This window comes from Giraffa tippelskirchi, chromosome 3 (genome assembly GCF_054371585.1).
Source record: "Giraffa tippelskirchi isolate mGirTip1 chromosome 3, T2T-mGirTip1v1.2.pri, whole genome shotgun sequence".
Taxonomy (NCBI): domain Eukaryota; kingdom Metazoa; phylum Chordata; class Mammalia; order Artiodactyla; family Giraffidae; genus Giraffa; species Giraffa tippelskirchi.
This window is the reverse complement of record NC_137277.1, coordinates 132254497-132275912: the sequence shown is the minus strand read 5'-3', so window position 1 is coordinate 132275912 and position 21416 is coordinate 132254497. Positions and strand designations below refer to the sequence as shown.

The following is a 21416-nucleotide window of genomic DNA, read 5'->3' as shown; positions in this document are numbered from 1 at the left end:
GGGTGAGAAGAATGGGTTTAATAGGGACAGAGTGTCAGTTCTGCCTGATGAGGACATCCTGGGGATGGATGGTGTGATGGTGGATGTCCTTGTCACTGAGCTGCACTGGAAATGTTTAAAAGGGTAAATTTCATGTCATGGATATTGTACCACAATTTAAAAAATAAGTTAAAATCATGGTTTTTAAAACTGCAAGGAGTTGAAGTGAAACATGGAGGTGTGAAGAGAGAATCCCCAAGGCAGAGGGCAAGGAGCTGAGTGGAAGGATTGTGGGGGTTCCCCAGGGGCAGTTTCCAGGTGTGTGGCCATGGGCATCCATCTCCTCGGTTGAGAGGGGGACCACAAGGGTCAGCAAGCCTCCAAGACCTCTGGGACGACCCCAGAACATGCAGTGGGGACACCTGAGGACTGGCCTAGAGGCAGCCCAAGGCCTGGGAGATGCCCAGGTGGTCAAGAACAGCTCAGGGGGCAGAGCAGTTGGGGCCTGGGGACTGCCCACTGCTGCTTGAGCAGCCCCGGCCTTGAGGTCACCATGTAGCAGGGGACCTGGTGGCCTGAGGACAGAGGACAGCATAGGAGGTGGAAGGAAGCCCCTCCAGGATAGGAGGAAAGGGCTCCTGGGTGGTACTGAAGCAGCTCCTAAAGAAGCCCACCTGGGGCCAGCAGCCGCCCCTGATCACACAGTGTTCTCTTTCTTTTAAAATTGGAGAATAGTTGGTTTACAAATGTCGTGTTAGTTTCAGGTGTACAGCACAGTGATCCAGTTATATATATATATACGTATATATATATATATATAATCTTTTTCATATCCTTTTCCATTATAAGTTGTTACAAAATATTGAGTAGAGTTCTCTGTGCTCCACAGTAGGTCCTTGCTGGTTATCTATATTATATACAGTGATGTGTATTTGTTAATCCCACATTCCTCATTTATCACCCCCCTACCAACACTTTCCATGGGTTTCCCAGGTGGCACAGTGGTAAAGAATCCACCTGCCAGTGCAGGAGATGTGGGTTCGATCCCTGGATCAGGAAGATCCCCTGGAGAAGGAAATGGCAACCCACTCCAGTACTCTTGCCTGGAGAATCCCATGGACAGAGGAGTCTGGCGGGCTACAGTCCGTGGGGTCAGGACGAGTCGGACACGACTAAGCACGCAAGCCCCACTTTCCAGTGTTTCATTTCTAATGATAAATTCCTAGCTTGCTGTCAGAGGGGCCTGGAGTGATTTGTGGGGACACACAAAATACGGCAGGGGGTGTAACCCCAAGTTCCATTTTGGTTGACCCAACATCACTAGCACCCCCATTACAGAGATGGGAAACGGGGCTCAGCAGGGAGCAATGACACACCCACAGGCTCAGGGCTGGGGTGGTCTGTATTGTTCAGGCTTCAGAGCCCCAGTTCAGTCCCAGACTCATTGCCACTCCCCTCTGCCCTACCACACCCCTGCAGGTCCAGGACCAGGCTGTGTCGTTTGGCTGATGAATGCAGTCTCCTCGCCTGGGAAAGAAACTGCACTTGGGGCCTGACTTGGTGTTTCATTTCCACTAGGTTTTTCAACCACAGATCGCCTTGTAGATTTTCTCAAAGACCCTAGGATTCCTGAGCCTCCCTCTGGGGGTTCTGGGCTCTCTCCCTCCTAACCCTTCCCTCTCTCCCTGCTTGTGTCCTGGGTCCCCGCAGTCTGATGGGGAGACACCTGGTGGGTGGGGGTTTGTGCTGGGGCTGTGGGCACCGGTGGGGGGACAGCCCTGCAGGGACTGGCAATGGGCTCTCCTGTTGGGAGACAGTGAGGGGGCAACCCAAGAAGGCTGCCAGCCTGTGGTCTCACCCCATCTGGGGAGACCACACTTGCCTCGGCCCAGGTCCGGCATCCCACCCCGCCCATGGGGCTCAGAGTCCTTTCCTTTGGTGCCTGGGGGCTGCACTGGAGGCACTGAGTTCAGCATCAATCTGATCTCTGCCTCGTGCTCACCATGTGCTTGGGCAGCGGTTTCCCATCCAGAAAATGGGTCCAGGCCCGCCTTGGGCAGCAGAGGCCGGGCGGATGGCAGGAGGAACCCAAACTCTGCTATGGTTCCCTCACGTTCTCTCATGCTCTTCCTGCTCTTCTTGCTTTCCGGTCTGGTCCCCCTCCCCTTGTTCAGGAGCAGGGGGCAGGGAGGTGGCCCGAGGGTCTGAGACCGCGTGGGACTGGGGGACGGGCCCTCCTCTGCCCCCAGGTGGGCCCCCATGCCGACCCTGGTGCACAGCCTTTCTTTCTCAGGAAGACTGAGTTACCAAAACAGATAAATCAACCTGTCAAGAAGAAGCCTTGGAGAAAGAATCTCTCAACTCTCCCAGCCAAGAAGCTCAAAAGGGGAATTGTTCTCAGAGATAGAGGAGGAGACAACAGCCACCTTCTTCCCCAGCCCTTTGCCTGCGGGTGCCCCTCCTTCCACGTGTTCCTGGGAGCACCTGTGGCCAGCGTCCCCTCACCGCCCACCTCATGATAAGAGCTGCCTGCCTGGGACCTGAGGCCAAGAGCCACTGTTTGGCCCCGTCCCAGCCCTGACTATGACACCATCTTCTCAGAAACACAGACTCCCGCCCAATCAGAGGAGGCCTGAGTCCTGAGCCACCCACAGGCCAGTGCGAGAGGGGCTCGGGGAGTGGGTGCTCCACTGGGCAGAGCCCTGGTCAGTGTGACCAGAGGGTAGTGGGGACTGGGATGACTGACCACCAGCGGGGCGATGGGAGACCAGAACTTGTGTCTCGGACCCCACTTCTACCTCCTGGAGGGAAGGGGCGGACACCTGGGCTCCCAAACAGCTGTGTTTCCCTGTGCAGTTACTTGACCTCTCTGTGCGGTGATCTCTCCATCTGGAGGATGGGTGCCTTGTGGGATTTTGCTGTGCAGGTTGGATGAGTTCATTTGTGTTCCACGTGCCCTGCATGTGGTCAGCGTGTCGTAAACGTGAGCTGCGATGATGACGGATTGGAAACCACCCCTTAGCACCTTCTCCTTATTTAACCCTCACCACAGCTGTGTAGGTGGGCATTAGTGTCCTTGCTCCCCGGATAAGGAAGCAGAGGCTTGGAGCAGGGCAAAACTGCTGAGGCTTCACAGCGAAGGTCTGTAACCATTAGAAGGGCTCTTTCTGGCTCCAAACTCTGACTGGTTCTGCTCTGTAAATAGGAGAGGGCAGTGCAGCAGGAGCAAGTGAGGGACAGGAAAGGGTCAGACAGGAGCCCAGCCCCCATCACAGCCCCCTCCCCATGGGGCTGATCACAGCTTTGTCAGAGGAACTGTCACCAGAAGTGGTCCCTGGAGGAGGAGGCAGGGGAAGGTGGTGGAAGGAGGAGGAGTTGGAAGGGGAGGAAAGGCAGGGGGAGGCAGGGGGCAGGCAGGGGTAGGGGGAGGCAGGAGAGGAGAAGGAAGTAAACGTTAGCTACACTAATGAGTCCCAAACCAAAGGATAGTCTCAGGGTCCCACTGGCAAACCAGGAGTACGTGGGCTGTGCTTCAAACCATAGCAGGAGGGTGACACCCGCCTGCACCCCCTCCTGGGCCCCAGGAAGGGCTATTGTGAGCAAAAAACGTTCACTGAAAACTGGAAAGATTGCCCAAGAGAGGCAGAGTGAGGAGCCCTCTGTGAGCAGAGGACCCAGGGATCAGGGTCCTGAGGAGGCAGGAAGAGGAGGTGGCAGGGATGTGGCTCAGCGACCTCTGCTCACACAGGAAAAGTGACTACAGAGTCTCATCAGGTGGGTGTGCCACGTAACGTCACCAGGTGAGGGGGGCCATGGGGGTGGTCATCCTTCTAACTTCCTGGGGGAAAAGCTCCTCACTGTCAGGGACATGAAAGAACTGTCAAAGGCCCACAAAACGAGCTGCCTGGATTGTGAAACAGAAAATTCACTTCTGTTTGCTTTGTGACAACATGGAAGCCACAGATGTTCCCTCCAGATGACATCCTGGCATGACCTCCATCACCTCCTCCACTTCACCTGTCCTCCTCTCCTGCTTCTACCCCCACCCTGTTCTGGGGCGGCTGCACTCATGCCTGGGGTTCATGGGTGTGGGGTCACAGGAGGAGATGGGCCAACAGGGAAATCCCACGGGGGAGGAGCAGGTGTCACAGGTCAGAAATCAAAGGTCAGATGGGCAGTTATATTGATACAAAGACATGTGGCTATTAAAGCTGGAGGCCAAGGACTCGCCAGTCCTTGAGCAAGAAGCCAGGCTCACTGGGAGGAGAGAAGGAAGCCCTTCCACTCAGAGGGTAACCTTGAGCCAGGCAACGTGCCTGGGCTGCCCTGCCAACAGTAGATCCTCCCCTGACCTTGCAGATGAATATCTTTATGCTGACGTTGCAGGTGTGGGACTTAGAGAAGTCAGGTGATTCACCAAAGGTCTCACTGCTTCTGAGTGGCAGGGCTGGGACCAGCAAGAATCTGTCCGATCACACAGGAAGGGGCCAGGTCACAGAGGTGAGTGTGGTCTGTACAGTGTGGGCTCATCTGGGGAAAAGAGGGGCTTGCTGAGGCCTGAAGACGTTAAAGTGTTTGATCAGAGGGATATGGAAGCTATTTTGTGTTCTAGACTAGGAATTTTCAAAGATGCACCAATGAGAATTGTTGATCCTAGGGACCAACAAAGTTGGAGAGGGAGTAACACATTTGAAGCTCACTACCCTAGATGGTAGTTCAGGCTGAAATTAGAGAAATGCTCCCAAGTAAATCTATGGATGGGATGTACTGATAGCTTACAGTGAACAATGTTGGATTCATGATCTTCAAAGAAGATTTAGCTTCGGGACCAGGGACCAGGCTTGATCACTCAAGAGCTTTTGTGTAGCAGAGTTTTGTTAAAGTAAGAAAAGGGACAGAGAAAGTTTCTGACATAGACATCAGAAGGTGGGCAGAGAATGCACCCCCCCCCAAGCTGGTCTTATCAAGGCCTTATATATTTTTTTCAGACTCACTCCCACAACATACATCTTAAATTAACAAGATTAGAAAGAACAATAGAAAGATCTTACCAGACCCACTCCCATAATATACATTTTAAGATGACAGGATTAGTCAGAAGGTTCTTGTTAAGGAGAATCATGTCCTCGAGCAAAATACATTGTTATATTGACTGAAAAGTGAAAGTGAAGGTCGCTCAGTCATGTCCAACTCTTTGCAACCCCAAGGGCTGTATGGAATTCTCTAGGCCAGAATACTGGAGTAGGTAGCCTTTCCCTTCCCCAGGGGATCTTCCCAACCCAGGGACCAAACCCAGGTCTCCTGCATTGCAGGTGGATTCTTTACCAACTGAACTATGTTATATTGACTAAGACAAAGCAGTGTAGAAAAGAATGTTTGTCGTTTTCTCCTTGAGAGCCCCAGGCCTCTTTCCCCTTCTCAAGGGCTCTGGATCCATTTCTCCTCAGGAACCCTGGACTTCTGATCAACCTAATGTATCTTGCTCAAGGACATGTTTCTCCTCCTTGGGAACCCTGGACTTCTTATCAACCTACCTAGGAAATGATTCTCTCAGTACTAGAGAAATCATAAAATATCCATGGCATGGTGAGGCTAGGGAGGCAGGGCATGGCAAGCCAAGCTGCCCAATGGGAATGGGATGGCTTTGGGAATTGGTGGGTTTCTCTTTGAAGAGGACAGCTACTATTTCCATCTGACAGCATCCGTCCCCCTTCTCTGGGGGTAAGAACTCCACCTTCCTTCTCAGACTGTGCAGCTTTGTGGGGCTGCCCCTGTCCCTGGCTGTAGGGAAAGGATGTGATCCAGGCATGGCCAGACAAAGTGACTATGTTGTGTTCAGAGAAAGGCCTTGGGTCTAATCCAGCCAAAGAGATTCAGGCTCAGTGCTGCAGTGAGAACCACTGGGAAAGGAGCTTCCTGGGCTGGACTTGCATCTACCAAGACAAGAGATGGAGCTGTTGGGCTGGGGGAGCAGTTAACTCTATGTATGTGCATGTGTGTGTATCATGTGTGTGTAAGGGCATGTGCAGAAGGCAAACTTGTGAATCAAATAAAAGTTAGGCCAAATTCACTTAGGCTTTTAAAATTTAATGAAACTTACTCTCACCTATGGATTTCCCTGGTGGCTCAGATGGTAAAAAAATCTGCCTGCAATGAAGAAGACCTGGGTTCAGTTCCTGGGTCGGGAAGATCCCCTGGAGAATGAAATGGCAAGCCACTCCAGTATTCATGCCTGAAGAACTCCATGGACAGAGGAGCCTGGCGGGCTACAGTGCATGGGGTCACAAAGAGTTGGACAAGATTGAGTGACTAACACACACACTCTCATCCACACACCATACCTTCCAGGATCTATTATCCTGTCTTCTTCCAACAGCCTTTCCTCAATACAAGGTGGGCTCTTGGGGCTCCACCCCAGGCCAAGCTAGTCCGTGTTTCTCCTTCCCATGACCACAGTTGTGGGTGCCGATGTGGGCACACTATCTAAGCTGGACCAACCAGAGGCAATCTTAGGACTCTGATAAGAGTTATGGGAGCAAAAGTTTTCTCTTGCTGGCCTGCTGGCAGCTCTCCTGTCACTCATGAGGAATGATATGTCTGAGAATAGAGCCAAAACAGAAGTGGGTCCAAGAAATAGAAAAAAAGGGAAACTAGTTTCAGCCCTGAATCAAACTGTGACTAAAGCCAGGATAACCCAGACTTTTCAGTTATATGAGCCAGTTAACTTACTTTTACTTAGGTCTGTTTTATATGGGATTTTCTGTCCCTTACAGTTAAAATAGTACTAAAGAGTCAATTAAGAGAACTAGAAATAGCTAGAATAACCTAAAATTAAACAAGGAGACTGTAAAAAAAGTATGATCAAAACATTTAAAAAGATAAAATAAGAAAAACAATCATAAAGTGAGACAGAGGTGAACAATAACCAAATAGATCTTGAGAAATAAAAGTGTATTAAATAATATTCACAACTCAATTTCTCTCATTTACATAGAGAGAAATAGGGAGGTGGTAGAAAGTTCTGAGAAAACTCAACAGAAAGAGATAAGGAGAAGAAAAATGTAACAGGGATGTTAAGAGATTGGGAGACAGAATGAAATGTTCCAGATACATATTCTCTCTAGGAGAAGGAAATAGTGAAGAAAGATTGAAGAAACGAATCAAGTTCCAAAAACTGAAATAAAAAGAAATCAACAGCTAGGCACATCAACATAAAACTGCAAAAACAGCAGGCAAAGAGACAGAGGAATGAAAGAGGAATGCTAATTAGGCTGACAGTGGACTACTCAGAAGAAACAACTGATGCTAGTAGACAATGGGATAAAATCATCACATAACTGGAGAAAAATGAACTATCAATTTGATCACTGATGTCTAGGTAAGCAATCATTCACGAATGAGGATGAAATAAGACAGTTTTCAACAAAAATTGAATGTTTATTACAGCCTCCCATCTAGTATTTAATAAAGCATCTTCTCAGGAACGAAGGCAATGGCAACCCACTCCAGTACTCTTGCCTGGAAAATCCCATGGATGGAGGAGCCTGGTAGGCTGCAGTCCATGGGGTCGCAAAGAGTCGGACACAACTGAGCGACTTCACTTTCACTTTTCACTTTCATGCACTGGAGAAGGAAATGGCAACCCACTCCAGTGTTCTTGCCTGGAGAATCCCAGGGACGGGGAGCCTGGTGGGCTGCCGTCTATGGGGTCGCACAGAGTTGGACACGACTGAAGGGACTTTGCAGCAGCAGCAGCAGCAGCTTCTCAGTAACAAGAAAATTGAATCCAGAAGAAGGGGTGTGTGAAAATAGCAAACTAAGCAAAGAAATTACTAAGCATGTTGGTAAGTGCAAATAAGCATTTATTATTAAAAGAACTAATCTGTAAAGAGGGCTTAAAAATGAAATGGAAGTGAATCAGTATACAGCAATAACATGATAAGTGTTCATTGGCTGATTGAAGTTCTGTGTGTGTGATAAGTCGCTTCATTCGTGTCCAACTCTTTGCGACCCTATAGACCATAGCCTGCCAGGCTCCTCTGTCCATGGGATTTGCCAGGCAAGAATACTTGAGTGGGTTACCATGCCCTCCTCCAGGGTGATTGAAGTTAAATAATTGTAAACTCCATGTGATAGTTGGCTGAAGAATAAAGATGTTGATTAAGCCTTAGATATGGGTCTTAATATATAGTGTGTTATTGAGCAGACATTTCTCCAAAGAAAACATATAGATAGATGGCCAACACACGAAAAGATGCTCGACATCGATCATTATCAGAGAAATACAAATCAAAACTATAATGAGATATCTCCTCACACCTGTTAGAATGGCCATCATAAAAACACCTACAGACAATAATAAATCCTGGAGAGGATGTGGAGAAAAGGAATCTTCCTACACTATTGGTGGGAATGTAAATTGTTATAACCACTATGAAGAACAGTATTGAAGTTCCTTTAAAGGCTAAAAATAAAACTAGCATATGACTCAGCAATCCCACTACTGGGCATATACCCTGAGGAAACCATAATTCAAAGAGACACATGTACCCCAGTGTTTATTGCAGCCCTATTTACAATAGCCAGGACCTAGAAGCAACCTAGATGCCCATCAACAGATGAATGGATAAAGAAAATATGGTACATAGACAAAATGGAATATTACTCAGCCATAAAAGGAAATGGAATTGGGTCATTTGTGGTGATGTGGATGAAACTAGAGTCTGTCATACAGAGTGAAGTAAGTCAGAAAGAGAAAAACAAATTTCATATATTAAGGCATATATGTGGAATCTAGAAAAATGGTACTGAAGAATGTATTTGCAGGGCAGGAATAGAGATGCAGGTGCAGAGAATGGACTTGTGGACACAGTGGGGGAAGGAGAGAGTGGGACGTGTTGAGAGAATAGCACTCACATATATACACTATCATGTGTAAGATAGACAGCTAGTGGAAATCTGCTGTAAAGCACAAGGAGCTCAGCTTGGTGCTCTGTGATGATTTACAAGGGTGGGATGGGGTGGGGGCAGGAGGGAGGCTCAGGAGGGAGGGGACATATGTATACATATAGCTGATTTATATTGTTGTATAGCAGAAACTAACACAACATTGCAAAGCATTATACTCCAATTAAAAAAAATACAGTGGATTAGCATCCAGTTCAGTGCAGTTGCTCAGTCAGGTCCCACTCTTTGTGACCCCATGGACTGCAGCATGCCAGGCTTCCCTTTCCTTCACTGTCTCCTGGAGTTTGCTCAAACTCATGTCCCTGAGTTGATGATGCATGTAAAAGATGATAAATGTAAAAGATGCATGTAAAAGATGGTAAATGTAAAAGAATAGAAATAGAATGTAAAACTTTTAAACTTGGCTGAACATAAAGAAACAATGAAAATTCAATCAATATAATGAAGACAGAGAAAGAAAGGAATAAAATAAGAAAAGGAAAAGCGGATACAAAGAAAGCTTAAGATTAAACAGTGGAAGGTATTCCAAATAACTCAGTTATTTGGAATGAAGTGTAGAAGTACTCATAAAGTGTAGAAGTCCTAATAAGTGTAACCTGTATCTTCTTCTACAGGGTTGTCATCAGCCTTTTGGTCCAGATGTTTGCATCCTTGTTTGTCCATCATTACTAGAGGGTCAGTCTCTCCAGTATATAGGCCTGTCCATTTGATTCAGGGGCTCCTTCCCCATGCACCACAGTGTTTGGCTTTCAGCTGATAAATTGAACAATGGAGGCAAGGGGAAAAGATGGAAATCCAAGGTCTAAGGAAGTCACAGCCACAAAGTGACAATACACAACTGAAGACATTCAAATGTTTATCAACAAAATCCCCTTCACTGAAAATCAGAGCTAGGAAAATCTAAGCTAAAGAGGAAATATTATTGTTTTGCCTATCAGAAACAGAATTCAAAATGGCAATACTAAATTGTGGAGTGGTTGCAAGAGACTCTTGCATACACTTCAAGATAGACTTCATTTCAAATTTTCCGGAGAGTAGTTTTACTTCCAACATTTTATATCATTTTTGTAGCTTTGGTTGTAAGTATCCACAAACTGATACAAACTGGCTTAAAAGAAATTTATTACCCCAATAATCAGACAGACATGTGGTGTGTGTGTGTGTGTGTGTGTGTGTGTGTGTGTGTGTGTGTGTGTGTTGTTGGTTTCAGGCATGTCTTAACTAAGTCATCTAATGAGAGAATAACCCCCTTTCTCTATGTCTGTGGTGTCATCTTCCTCCCAAGACTACTCTTTTATGATCACAAACTAGTTGCAGCATTTCCTGATCTCACATTCTACTGTTCAGTGGAGGAAAGATCATTGTTTTTCAGAGTTCCCAGAAAATGTTGCCTCTTAATTTGCTAATGCTGCATGTGGCCAACATCTGAACCATAATTCATCTCAAAAAGTACCAGTTAGGAACAATAGATGATGGGAAATAGAATAGAGAAAGTAAAGACAAAAGAATCCAGAAAATTGAATTATTTAGGTTGGATTAAATGGGAAGAGTTCACATATAGGGAAATTCTCAGCTCTTCTCTTTTCAGAAGGATCTCCTGCTCCATTTTCTTCTTCTCTACTATTTAAATTCCATTGATAGGTCTGGAATCATCACTGTATCTTAGATGTCTCTTAGGTATTTTTTGATTTGTCCTGTCCTTTTGTTTCCTTGAGCTTTCCTCTGGGTATTTTCTTTTGTTGTACTTTCCAGGTCATTAATCCTCTCTGCAACCAGGCCTAATTAGTTCTTAAATGTACCCATTGTGTTCTCAATGTCCTTTTTTTTTTTTTTTTCAATGTCCTTTTTTGTTTCAGTTGCAGAATTTGAATTTTTTATAGCTTATGTTTTCTGCTGAAATTTTAAACTTAGCTTTCATTTCCTTGAGTGTATTAAGCAAGAATTTCAAGTCTGTGCCTGGTAACTCCAATATGTGGAACTCCTAGGTCTGTTAATTCTATTGTCTATTTTTTTCTCCAAGATCTTGGTCATGTCATCTATCCTTTTCAAGTACCTCATTATTTTTGATTGCTTGCCAAACACTGTATTTTAAAGTGTTCATTTGAGAGTTTGGATGATGTTACAATGGTTTAAAAATATATTAGTGGCAAGAACACTTCAGATCAGTTCAGTCGCTCAGTCATGTCCGACTCTTTGCGACCCCATGAACCTCAGCACGCCAGGCCTCCCTGTCCATCACCAACTCCCGGAGTCTACTCAAACCCATGTCCATCGAGTCGGTGATGCCATCCAGCCATCTCATCCTCTGCCGTCCCTTTCTCCTCCTGCCCCCAATCCTTCCCGGCATCAGGGTCTTTTCCAATGAGTCAACTCTTCACATGAGGTGGCCAAAGTATTGGAGTTTCAGCTTCAACATCAGTCCTTCCCATGAACACCCAGGACTGATCTCCTTTAGGATGGACTGGTTGGATTTTCTTGCAGTCCAAGGGACTCTCAAGAGTCTTCTCCAACACCACAGATCAAAAACATCAATTCTTTGGCACTCAGCTTTCTTCACCATCCAACGCTCACATCCATATATGACTACTGGAAAAACCATAGCCTTGACTAGACAGACCTTTGTTGGCAAAGTAATGTCTCTGCTTTTAAATGTGCTATCTAGGTTGGTCATAACCTTCCTTCCAAGGAGTAAGCGTCTTTTAATTTCATGGCTGCAATCACCATCAGCAGTGATTTTGGAGCCCCCCAAAATAAAATCTGACACTGTTTCCACTGTTTCCCCATCTATTTCCCATGAAGTAATGGGACCGGATGCCATGATCTTAGTTTTCTGAATGTTGAGCTTTAAGCCAACTTTTTCACTCTCCTCTTTCACTTTCATCAAGAGGCTCTTTAGTTCTTCTTCACTTTCTGCCATAAGGGTGGTGTCATCTGCATATCTGAGGTTATTGATATTTCTCCCGGCAATCTTGATTCCAGCTTGTGTTTCTTCCAGCCCAGCATCTCTCATGATGTAACTTAACATCAGATATATTCTTTAAACAAATTTTTAAGTGTATGATACATTTTTTTTAAATTATAGGTATGGCAGATTTCTAGAGCTTTTTCATCTTGGATGATGTTACAGTTTTTAAGAAAAGATTTATGTTTGCTTATGGCAGCCTTTGAGGCTAGGGGCTTCATCATCCCAGATCACTTTAATCCAGTCCAGTCTTGGGCTTCAGATACAGTGTGAGTGGTTCACTCTTACTCATAGGGTGTAGCTTTTGGGTCTCAACTGAAAGTCTGGAATGTTTACCAGGACATCCTTAGTGGGCCCTAAATGTCAAAGTTTGTCCTGGATCCCTAGGAATTGTGGTGCTGGCTCTCATTGTGTTCTCACTTTCTTAGGATCCTCTAGAGGAAAGTGGCCCCGTGCTGGGGTCACTGCTCTGGGCTCCCCTCTGCTCAGTCTCTGCACCCCAGTTCCTCACTGCTTGGCAGCTCTCTAAGCCTTCTTACATATGTTTATTTTCTATCTCTCTACTTCATTAGTTGTTCTCAGCAGGGTGGAGAACACCCACGGAGTGGAGACCATGATGGACTTCAGAGTCCAGGGAGTTATGGGTTCCAATTACACCTCCACCTTTTAAAAATGGGGTGACCTTGGCCAAGTTGTTCAATCTTTCTGAGCCCATTATCTCTCTAACAGAAGGGGTTAATACCTGCCCTGCTGGATTGCTAGGAGGTTTGGAAATAACATACGTGATATGCTTCAGATTATCCAACATTTGGCAGGGACCTGAGACACTTAGCTCTGCCTTGGTTGATATTCTCAGTGAGTCTGCCCGGCTCCTAGTGCTCAGGATGAGAACCTGTGAATCTTGTTCACGTGAGATCCAGGAGGCTTCTAAGGAGGGGCATTATGAATGGTAGGCTGCAGTGCTGTCGGTGGGAACCAGGTTTCCTGGGCTAACATCACTTAGGGGTCTCTGGGACTTGTCTGGGCCTGGGAAGGTGGGCAGGGAGACCCTGAGAGAGCACTCCACTCATAATCAGAGGGAGGAGGACTAGTCAGGCATGGGAAACTGGTTGGTATCAGGAGGGAGGGAGTGAGAGGAGGCTTTGAAGGGGAAATGAGATTGGAGGTCAGACCCTGGGGTGGGGCCTAGATGGAGAAGGGCTGAGATGGAAGTTCGGGTCTGAAGGTATGGCAGTGCAGGGCGCTGGTGGGCCTACTGGGAGTGAGATAGCAAGCTGAAGTGCTCAATTTTGACTCTGGCATTAAAAAAAATTTATTGGAGTATGGTTGCTTTACAATGTTGTGTTAGTTTTTACCGTACAGCAAAGTGAATCCGCTGTATGTATATATATATATTCCCTCTTTTTTGAATTTCCTTCCCGTTTATTTCATTAAAGAGCATTGAGTAGAGTTCCCTGTGCTATACAATAGATTCTCACTAGTTATATATTTTTTACATAGTATTAGTAGTGTATGGGCTTCCCTGGTTGCTCAGATGGTAAAGAATCTGCCAACAATGTGGGAGACCTGAGTTCCATCCTTGGGTTGGGAAGATCCCCTGGAGAAGCGAATGGCAACCCACTCCTGTATTCTTGCCTGAGAATGCTGTGGACAGAGAAGCCTGGTGAGCTACAAACTATGGGGTTGCAAAGACTCGGGCATGACTGAGCGACTAACACACAAGCATACATCAATAGTGTATATATGTCATTTCCAATCTCCCAGTTCATCCCATCCCTCCTTCCCACCTTGGTATCCACACATTTGTTCTCTACATCTGTGTCTCTATTTCTGCTTTGCAAATAAGATCATCTCTACCATTTTTCTAGATTCCACATATATGTATTAATATGGAATATTTATTTCTGACTTGCTTCACTCTGTATGACACTCTCTAGGTCCATCCATGTCTCTGGCTCTGGCATTTTGACTCCACCTCTTAAAGATTGAAGCTATTTGTATTCTAAAACCTTTGGAATATTTATGCTTTAATAGAATTATATTAACACTGATAAAATCTCATTGTGAAACTAGTTTTCAGAACAAATACATGACATTTCGATTCTAGGTTTTCATACAGTCTAATTATCACTTCTGTTATCGTTTCTTTGCTATTTTAATGAAATTATATTCATCCAACACTGATAGCTCAGTTGGTAAAGAATCCTCCTGCAATGCAGGAGACCCTCGTTCAATTCCTGGATAGGGAAGATCCATTGGGGAAGGGATAGGCTACCCACTCCAGTATTCTTGGGCTTCCCTGGTGGCTCAGCTGGTAAAGAATCTGCTTGCAATACTTGAGACCTGGGTTTGATCCCTGGGTTGGGAAGGTCCCTTGCAGAAGGGAATAGCTAGTCACTCTAGTATTCTGGCCTGGAGAATTCCATGGACTGTATAGTCCATGGGGTGGCAAAGAGTCAGACGTGATTTTCACTTTCACTTCTTTCAACAAGTTTACATTTTATAACAAAATTTTACAACTAATTTTTTGTCCCTTTATAATTTGCCTTCTGCTGTTGTGAGTGCCTGTGTGTGTGTGTGTGCACATGTGTGTGCTTTTAGCCATTGTTTCTACCAAGTCCAGTTTCTTTTGAGTGCATTGTGCAAATCTAAGCTTCATGAAGAAGATTTAATTCTTTCTTTAGTTTTTGGCCAGTTGGACATTTTTCCTCAGGGCTTACCAGTATCTCAGTGGGTAAAGAATCTGCCTGCAATGCAGGAGATGCAGGAGACATAGGTTTGATTCCTGGGTCCGGAAGATCCCCTGGAAGAGGACATGGCAACCCACTCCAGTATTCTTGTCTGGAGAATTCCATAGACAGAAGAGCCTGGCAGGCTACAGTCCATGGGTTGCAAAGATTCGGACACGACTGAGTGACTGAACATGCATACACGCCCTTTTTTCCTCATGGGCTGATTTCAGTATTGTGTTATGTAGTTTGTTGACTGTTATGTCTACTGATGACATTTCTTACTCATTGTCTATAAAGCAGGAGGTTCTATTTCTTTCTTTGTTAATCTATCAGAAACTTGTGAACACTTTTGGGAAATGGAGAAACAAGAGGGAAAGAGAAAGGGGTGAGAGGTTAGTGCCGAGAGGAGACCTAAATGGTCACATGAGACACAGACCCAGAAACAGCAGTGGAGACAGGGCTGAAGACTTTTGATTGCAATCCCTTTGAGTTCAAAATGTGCTGCTTCTGAATTGGACAGCAAGCATTTTAGCCAAGAGATGGGCCCCAACATTGGCACTGACGGGGGCGAGGGTGACCCAGTCTTTGGGGAAGACCCAGTTGGTTGGGAGTCTAGGGTTGAAGTAGGGGGGTTTGGAAGAGTATCACACTGGGGCTGGGACCAGGATTGCCATAGGGGTGGGGGAGGGATATGGCAGTATGGCTCCCTGCCATACTGGCCCCAGGGAGCTACCATTGTGGTTTCAACGGGAGATGGTCCACTCAGCAAGGACTCTAATCCTGTTTCCCCATTTACTAGTGAGTGCGTTGAACGAGCTGCTTAGCAGCCACCACTTTAGCTTCCTCAGCTGACACATGGGATGCCTTCCTCAAAGGGCTGCTCTTAGAACTATGCACAATCATGTAGATAAAATGACCGACTAGAGAAGCCTCTGTAAATGGTGACTCCTATTCCTAGTATCAGGGTTGCTGTGCAAAGACCAGGGCAGCAACCTGAAGCTAGTCCCCTTGACCATCCAGGGGCCAGGGGAAGGGGAGGAGGGAGCAGCTAAACCTGCCTGGAAAGGATTGCTAGACTGGTGGACCTGCTGGGAGGGAGCCTCAGAGGCTTGAATACCCTACCCTCAATCTCTTCCCATCTTCTGCTGGGCTTCCCAGGACCAAATCCAATAAGAAGGCAGAGGGCCAGGGAGTCCAGATGGGTCTGCATCCCGGGGCAGAGAGCAGGGCAGACAAAAGGTGGCCGTGAGCTGCAAACTGAAGCTGCAACACAGATCAGGGGTGAGCCTTGCCCTATGCCTCCCTATCTCCAGGCTCTGGGAAGGAGAGTGGGGGAGGAGGAAAGGCTCTCCTATCAGACTTTCCCAGTGGACAGGCTCAGCCATTCAGCTCCTCTGAGAAAGGTCAAGGGTAATGTATTCCTCCTCCTGACTCGAGGTACAGCCAAGGCTCACTCACCCAGACCCTGCAGCATTCCAGAATGATTCAGACGGGAGTTGGCCTGAAATTTATCTTTGCTGTATTTACACAGAAAGACCTTAAAAAGCTAGTCGATGGTGTCAACAAAGATCATTATAATATTTCAGGAGAGATGGTTTAACATACCAAAGAAGGGGAAAAGAATTTTTTAAGCACAGCAGTGGAAACTGTATTTGGACAATGAGGGAATTAGAAACTGTTCTTTTTGGTAATAATCACCCAGATGTTATACCATATGAGCCGGAAGGTGATTCAGGGATGAGACAGAAATCACGTGGTCACGTTTGCTCAGTGCCCTTTCAGAGTGGTACCCAGTGGTGGTTAAAAGGCAGTAGCCAGGTGGTTTGACCCTCTGGGGTCAAAAGTCAAGCTCTCTCCTCACAGATGCAGCTTGAGGTTGCGGTAGGAAAGCACACTTTGGACTCAATAGGATTGACCTGATATCTGCAAGTCTTATGGATCCTCTGACTCTGGTAAAACCTTATTTCTCCATCTGTGAAATGGGTCAGGCAACCCACGTCTCATGGGCTTTCTCTAGAGAGCACCAGGTTCCTGCGGCGATGGCCCTACCGCATAGTGGGTATTCAGCTCCTGAATCCCTTTCTCCCGTTGGATGCTCCTGAAGGACCTTCCTGGTTCTACAGCCTACATGTCTGCCTGGTGGAGGTTAGCCAGGGAATACTGGCTGGGAGGCAGGGAGGCCACCAATCCTCATTATTTGGCTCAGACTAACCCAGTTCATTCCAGGCCTGAGTCCAGCCTCGTTTCTATCTTAGATCCTGCCCTCTGAGTCACATGGGCAGTGTCACCAATAGGAAGAACATCGTGCTTTAGACCCAGCCAGGGGTCATTTCAAATCCCAGGTCTGCCAGTTAAGTACCAAGGAACAACTTTCTGAACTTCCCTTAGACTCTGGACAAGTGAGATGGCCAAACTTGCTTTGCAGGGAGTCTCAAATGCCCAGGACAAGCTTTGGTCACTGTAATGGCTAGGTAATTGGTGACAATCACTGCTGTTGTCTGTGGAGTGTGTTCAGACATTTCTAAATTGGTCAGAAATCTGGTTTTACCTCTGGGATTTTTCCAGTGATGAGAAGTTGCAGACAGTTGGGAAAATCTGCTGATTTGCAGGGGATGGTGACTGTGATGAGGGAGAGTTGGTGTCTGTGACATGACCACAGGAGTGTGGTCTGTTTTGCCTAAGCCCTGTGTCCAGGTAAGGATGCAGAGATAGAATATCCTGAGGCCCTGCTCCCGCATCCTCTCTTCCCCAGGATGCGAGTGTGGTCCCCAGAGCGTGCATCCCGGCCAGAGAGCACAGGACATGCCGTGACCTCCCTGCGGAAGAGATGAGTAATAAAGCGCAACGGCTTGCCCAAGGCACCGTGGAAAAAGACGTCCATCATCTTAATGGTACCTTTTAGATGTCTAGCTGAGCTGCGGCCTCTTCCTCACGATCCCTGCCCCTCCCGCGAGCACTGCGGGGGAGCTATTCCTGGCATGTCTTGTGGTACAAAAGCGCGGTTCATCTTCTCAAGGAGACGTGGGGAGGTTGAAAGTCAAACCCATTGGAACAAACCTTGGCTTTGGAGACGAGTCAAGTGCTTGTTATGCAAGTGCTCGCCCTCCCCAAGGAGAAGTCAGCACGATGAGAAAAAAAGAGTTAGGGGGGATTTGGCGATAAAGATGAAAAGGGAACAAGATGGATGAGGGACACACCGTCCCGGTGCGGGGGCGTGGTCAAGTGTTGGGGGGCGTGGCCATCGCCTCTGGAGGAGGAGCTGAGTCTTTAGCATCAAGTAGAACAAGCCAGGTAGGAAGGAGGGCATGCTGGGTCCCTCTGCTCCGTGAGGTTTGGGAGAAGAGTTGAGGTTCAGCTTGGCTTGGCTTTGGAAGAGCAAGGTGTGTGCTGCTCTCAGGCCTAGGGCCACAGCCTTCATGATTGCGGGGGTCAGGATTCGTAGAGAGACTGGGACTGAGGCCGGAGAAATCTCCTGCTCTACTGACAGCTTGACCATATTTGGCCTCAGTTTCCCCATTGACACAACAGGGATTATATCTGTTTGCCTCTTCTCTGTCTAAAAGGTGAGCTGGAAGCAGAGTCTGATAACATCTCTTGATAACAATGTCTCATGGCAGAAAATGTGTTCTAGCATCTCAGGGGGTGCTGGTTGGACTGCTGGTGTCCTTTGGTGAAGGAAGGCAGGGTGTTGCCAGAGGACATGGGGGCTGAAAAGAGAAGATCCTGAGTATGTCGCTTTCAAAAGTACAGAAGGCTGTTGCCAGGATTCAGGGTGTTGCTACGATTCCCTCTGGACCAGGGAATGCGGCTGAAGAAAACTTGCTGTGAGGTGTTTTTCTTTGTTGGGAAAAAAGAGCAAAAGAGAGAGAGAGGCCTGGGAGGGCAGGTGGAGTCTCATTCATTGCCCAGGGGCAGGTGGGTAAAAGGAGAGGTTGCTCTTCTCACTTTTTAAAGAAGAGAGCTACTACCATGCTTTTATCTCTTTTACATATCAGAGTTCTAATTATGATTTCCCATGGACAAAAGATTTCTTAACTGGTCGAGTTCAAAGCTGCTGATTGAAACCATTGTCTACTAGCCTGGGAAATTCCTTGCAAAGCTCTTGCTTCTCCGGGCCAGGATCTCTGTCCTGGGTTTCTGTGCTGCATTTCAAAACACTCCGAAATGTAGTGGCTTACAACAGTGAGTTCTCATTTTCTTTCATCAGTTGACTGGGCTCAGCTGGGTGGTTTTCACTTGGGGGCCTTTCTTGCAGTTGTCCTGAAATGGTGGCCGGAGCTGGAGTCCTGAGGCTACAATGATGGATCATCATACAGGGCTGTGCCACTACTGTGTCTGTCACTCCAGCTGGGAAGGCTGGGAGAGCTGGGGACCAGCCAGGTAGCTGTCTGCCCTTGTTGCCTCTCTATGTAGACTTCCTCCAAGCCTGGTGGTCTCGAGTGAGTCAGACTTCTTACATGGGGCCTGGCTACCTCCAGATGCATCACCCAGGAGACCCTGGCAGAAGCTTCAAGGCTTTTTAGGACTTAGCCTCAGAAGTTCAAGCATCACTGCCATCACATTCTGCTAGACAAAAGCTAGCCCCAAGGGTAGCCCACACTGAAGGGGAGGGGACTCTGAAAGTGGGTGATATCAGGGCCAAGCTCACTGGAGGCCCTCTTTGCAGTCTGGCTAACAGTTTCAAGAGGAAGAAGGAGGGCCTGGGCCTGACCCTTCCACTCCCTGCCTCTGCAGCACTGCTGGGAGCTGGATTTGGGGGCCTCCATCCAGAGATCTGTCCATCTCCAGAACTGGGGCTGGCAGACTGGGCAAAAGGGAGCCCACCCTCTGCTCCTTGTCTCAAGTTCTTTTAAGAGCAGATAAAGGCTTCTATTGCACAGTCACTGACTTGAGAGACTCACACCCCCCTTCAGGAAAACAAAACCAAGTCCCTGACCCTAACCGTCTGCTGGGGAAGGAAGGTCACTCTTCTGGACATGTGGACAATATGATTAGATGGGGAAGTCTGCCCTCTGTTCAGGTGGAGGATTCCCCTCCACAGCCTCTTGTTTCTGACAATTTCAGAAATTTCCTCCAGCAAATGGAAAAGCAGAAGTCAGCCCAAAGGGGAGCAGGAGTGAGAGGCAGGGTTTGGTCTGGTCATCCTCAATAGATGCAGGCTAGCAGGAGACTTCTGCCTTCCTGGAATTATTGCTAAAACTCAGGCTCTCATCATGGTAAGTTTCAGACACTGTCACTTTTCCCTGGACCTGGGAAGACCCTGGGCCCTGTGTTGCTTTAGCTCCTGTTCCCAGGGATGGCGAGGCCTCCCTCAGCCAGGCAGGCACAACCATCATTTGGCAAAAGCAGGGTCCCAGTGAGTTGTTAGGAGTATCAGTCACCTGAGAGATCTTCTCTGCAGACACACTCCAAAGCCTGGGAGCCCATCCTTGGGGAGAAGTGATTCTGTTCCTGATGAGGGAGGGGAACCGAAAACACCAGGAAGATATTAGGATGGCTGCTTCGGTGGGGAATGTGGTTGGAGTCCAGGGGCAAAGAGGACAGGGCTTTCTCCTCTCTTGCTTAACTGAGGGCAGCATATCCAATGTTTCCACTTGATCTCTGGTTTCCTGGGGACCCACTCCACTGAATGTCTTTGCAGTGCAGTCGTCTTTTGGAAGCAAATGCATGGAGAGTGGAGAGGGTAGGCAGGAGGGAGAGGGTCCCATGGCCATGAAAGCAGCCGCTGCTTTATCTTGGGAGGGGACCCCAGGGAGCCCTTGAACTCGATGTCACTTCTGTCATGCCTAGTGAGAGGCGCAAGTGAGCGTGTGCGGGAAAAGAGAACCGCCGAGAAAACAGTTCGCCTCTGTTAATATTTGATAGGCAGCCAAAGCACTTTTGTTCCTGAGCCCGGCGAGCTACCCGTGAAAAAATAAATTGCTTTTCAAGAACATTCATCACAGCAAGTGGCTCGTTTCCTTGTCCTCAAACAACCCCATTCCTGGGCCCTTTCTCCCATTAAAAACCCCTCCAATGTGGTAAAACAAATAAAGAAATGAAGGGGAGGTGTGGGAGGTGGTGGCTGCTGGAGGGAAGGTGGACACTGGGGCAGGGGATGCTGGGGGCAAAGAAGCAGCAAACCCTGGGTTCCTGTCAGGCCTTGGGATATGGGTCCTGTTTGCATGATCCTTCTGACACACTTGCCCTGAACTTCAGAAATACACCTGTGGAGCCAGAGACTTTCTGCTGTCTTGTTCACTGTGTATCCCTGGATACAGAGGAGATTCTCAACAGACCCTTGTGGGATGAAGGAATAAATGAGAAAGTCCCAAATGGAGTGATTGGGATAGAAGGTTCCATCCAATCCAGGATGGATGTTGTTTTTATGATAATTTTTTTTTTCAGCCACAAATTACTTGATCAATTAACCAACCAGATCAGAGCCCAGGGTCTGTGGTGTGATCTCCGGCTAGCTCTGGGGGTGAGCTAACAGGTTTGAGGGGGCAGCTTACTGTAGGGAGAGGCCACCAACCTTTAGTTTTACCGTGTGACTATGAGTTGCATCACCTCATGCACTGAGACCTACTAAAGGAGATTAATCACTTACATTGTGCTATTTCTGTAGAAAATGTAGTCCCTGTAGGGGATATTATGGACTGCATGTTTGTGCTTGTTAAATTTTTATATGGAAACCTTAATCCCCAATGTTATGGTATTAGAAGGTGGGACCTGTGGGAGATAATTAGGTTTCTGTGAGATCATGAGGGTGGGGACCCCACAATGGAATTAGTGAC

At 47.3% G+C, this 21416-nt stretch overlaps 1 long non-coding RNA gene across 1 annotated transcript; it reads left to right on the top strand.

Annotated features, from left to right (window-relative positions):
- The first annotated feature begins 4406 nt into the window (after nt 1-4406).
- On the top strand, nt 4407-20575 carry LOC145543427 (uncharacterized). Its single transcript, XR_014080709.1, has 2 exons — nt 4407-4479; nt 17393-20575. It is a non-coding gene; the product is annotated as an uncharacterized LOC145543427 (long non-coding RNA).
- Nucleotides 20576-21416: the final 841 nt, after the last annotated feature.